Source organism: Condylura cristata, unplaced genomic scaffold, assembly GCF_000260355.1.
Source record: "Condylura cristata isolate star-nosed mole 26May11 unplaced genomic scaffold, ConCri1.0 scaffold00117, whole genome shotgun sequence".
In the NCBI taxonomy this organism is placed as follows: domain Eukaryota; kingdom Metazoa; phylum Chordata; class Mammalia; order Eulipotyphla; family Talpidae; genus Condylura; species Condylura cristata.
The window spans coordinates 2000-5414 of NW_004567218.1; the positions used below are offsets into that span (position 1 = coordinate 2000).

Below are 3415 nucleotides of genomic sequence, written 5' to 3' on the forward strand. Positions count from 1 at the left end.
TCACATGGATCAGACATGGAGAAATAAAAATATACAAATGGGGTTAATCCACACTATGAAACAGACACAAAGTAAAAAAAAGCTATAGCAAATAAAGAGCACTGTATTAAAAAGGGAAATATTGTTACCTAACACATCTGACAGTTCTGGGCCTGCATGAAAACAAGTGACCGGTGCTCAGTGGTCATCAGCTCTGCCCCTAATATGGCACCTGCAGATAATGTGTTATCACCCTGAAGCCCAGGACCCTCCCCAGGCTCCTATGTCCCTGCCTCCAGCCAGAACCTGCTATATGGCAGGACACATGCAAATAGGGCCGTCCCCTGCTGCTGAAAACAGCCCAGTCCGGCCCTGCAGCTCTGCACAGGAGCCCAGCCGGGATCCAGGGGCCACTCCGGTCAGGACTGTCACAGACACTCACCATGGAGCGTGGGCTGAGCTGTCTGCTCCTCCTGGCTCTTCTAGGCGGTCAGTGCTGGGAGCAGGAGACCCTGAGTAGGGGAGGGGACAGGAGGGGTGAAGCGGTGGCCAAGAGCCAGTGTCCTGACTGCTGTGTCTGTGTTTGCAGGTGTCCAGTGTGAGAAGAAGCTGGTGGAGTCTGGGGGAGACTTGGTGCAGCCTGGGGGGTCTCTCAGACTCTCCTGTGCAGCCTCCGGATTTGACTTCAGCAGTAAAGACATGAGCTGGGTCCGCCAGGCCCCAGGGAAGGGGCTACAGTGGGTTGCATGGATTAGGTATGATGGTGGTAGCACATGGTACGCGGACGCCGTGAAGGGCCGATTCACCATCTCCAGAGAAAATGGCAAGAACACAGTTTATCTGCAGATGAACAGCCTCCCCGAGGACACGGCCGTGTATTACTGTGCGAGAGGCACAGTGAGGGGAGCAGGTGTGAGCCCAGACACAAACCCTGCAGGGACAGGAGGGGTCTGGGTGGGTCCACTGGGGCGTGGTCAGGACCCAGGGGCCCAGGACAGCAGGAGGCACAGGAGGCTCAGAGCACAGAGCACAGCCAGGAGCAGGTGCAGGGTGGGGCAGGGGCCTCCTACCTGGGGCTCCCTCTGCAAGGACTCAGCTCCCCAGTGGCCACTGCTCCTCCCTGAGAGGCTCCAACGCCCATTCCTGGGGAGCTCAAATGGGGAGGTGACACTTTCTGCTCATAGATGAGACCTCTGTGTTTCCTGCAGTTTTGTGGTATCCTGTATTATTTTTACAACCAGAGCATTCCTGACTGCTTCTCCCTGTGCTAAGGGTCTGATCCAGGTCCCCTGGCAGGTGAGGCGTCAGTCAGGCAGAAGCAACACACAAGAGCACTGCAGCAACATCACCACTCCAGGTGCGGAAAATTGTTGAAACAGTAAAGCCCACAGAGGAGAAGGCCGGCCTCACCTGGGGGCCCTGTATGTGCTCAGTTTTTTCTAATTTCCCCCAAAACTAGAAATGACAAACACAGACGCTCCTCTGCTCCCCTCACAGCCCTGACTCTCCCGTCAGGGACCCCCAAAGCCACCTCCCATGGGAACCCCCAGGCTCCTCCCTCCTGGGTTTGCCCCCCAATCACCTCCCCTGGACAGCACATGTGCCCCTGACCTTCCCAGTCCAGTCAGCATCCTGGACCCCACTGCATCTCTCAGCAGCACAGTCCTGCCCCAGCTCTGCACACGGCACAGAGCACAGCCAGGAGCAGGTGCAGGGTGGAGCAGGTGCAGGGTGGGGCAGGGGCCTCCTGCCTGGGGCTCCCTCTGCAAGGCCTCAAATCGCCAGGGGACACCGCTCCTCTCTGAGAGGCTCCCACCCCCACATTCCTGGGGAGCCCACTGCCTAGGGTGGCTCTCTCTCTTCACAGTGACACTCCTCATAGAGCAGATCCTAGCCCTGTTCCCAGTTACCTGAAGCCATGTGTGACCCTGGGGGACAATGTCGGGAAGAGAGTGTGGCCCAGACACTGATCCTGTGTGGACAGAGGGGCTGGGGTGCCCAGGACCAGCAGGGGGCGCTGGGACCACACTGTGAGATCAGGATCAGGGCTCAGTGATCAAGGGGTGGCCTCACTGACAATTTAGGGGTATTTTATGCAGAATGAGGGATATGGGTGTGTGCGCAGCTCTGGTGGGGACAAAGTGTGGTGCATGGTTTTCCAAACCCAGGCTAAGACAAAATTAAAGAGACAGTGTAAGTAGACAAAAAATTTTGATGGGGAAATAATGCCATGACAAAATTATTCAGTAATTTAAGAACAAACGTGAATTTCCTCACTTTGGTGTATGAACATACAAACGCCATTATCAAGAAAGCTACCATGCTGAAAAACAGAACTTCCCAACTAGAGTGGAAGGAACTTTCCATAATTTTTTACTTTTACTCTCAGAACCATCGATAATTAGCTAAGGAAACAAACAACTGAGAGAACAGACTGGGACACAGAATCAAGCATTTGTTTCAAGCTGCCATGACAATCTACAGAGAAAATCAGACGATGGACAAAATCCTGAACTGTAATGATGACAGCGTGTAACGTTCACGAGGAGTCGGTCAGCCTGATGAAAGCTGTGCACAGACCATCACCGCCCCTTCACCACAATTCACACAGGGGTGTGACCTGCCCTCCCCACACTGACACCTTGTCTGACCCTCACTGGCCTCCCGGTGTGTCTGTGTCACCCCACATCTGCTCTGCACTGGCATCGTCACTTTTCATGTCGACTGTGGGTCCTCCCGTCCCCAGAAGGACGTGGCCGTGCAGCTGTGGACGTCCTGTTGGGGTCCTGACCTCAAGGGAAGTTTCAGGGGCTTCGGGTCTCGCCCTGTGGGGTGTGAGCCTCCAGCCCCGTCCCTGTGGGACTTTACCATGAGTGAACGTGGGCAGTCGCTTCCTATCATCTGTTGGTCTCAATGGACCTTGTCTTTCCCTGCTGGGGTGGTGAGTTGCGACGTGTCCGTGTTCAGCATCCTGTGTCCCTGGAACAGACCCCCGTGTCCCATGCGGGTCCTCTCACTGTGGTGTTAATTCCACTGGCTGTTGGATTCACTAGTAGTTCTTTTTTTATAATTTTTAACTTAGCTCAGGTCACAGGGGATGACTGACTTGCCTCTCTCCTGCTCGTCTGTGGCCCTGACCTCGGGGAGTTCCTGTGCCGCGTGGGGGAGGGGAGGGCAGGTCCGCGTGGGCCGTTGCGCCACGTCGCCCTCTGCCCTGATGTGACTTACTGTCCCTCCTGGCCGCGGACGCCGTGGCCGTCACAGGCGCTAGGAGGCTCACCCATGGCAGGTTTCAGACGAGACCCTCAGAGCAGACTCAGAGGCGCCCTGTGACCAGAGGAGGCCACTGGCAGAGTCAGAGTCGGGACCTTTTCAGACCGGGCCGTCACTGCTTCTCAGGGAGTGAAGTGTGTTTCTCTGTCTGCTCTGCGCGCAG

The 3415-nt window shown here is 55.9% G+C and overlaps 1 pseudogene; it reads left to right on the forward strand.

Moving 5' to 3' along the window:
• Window positions 1–388: 388 nt before the first annotated feature.
• Window positions 389–3415, forward strand: part of LOC101637426 — a 31633-nt pseudogene continuing 28606 nt past the window's right edge.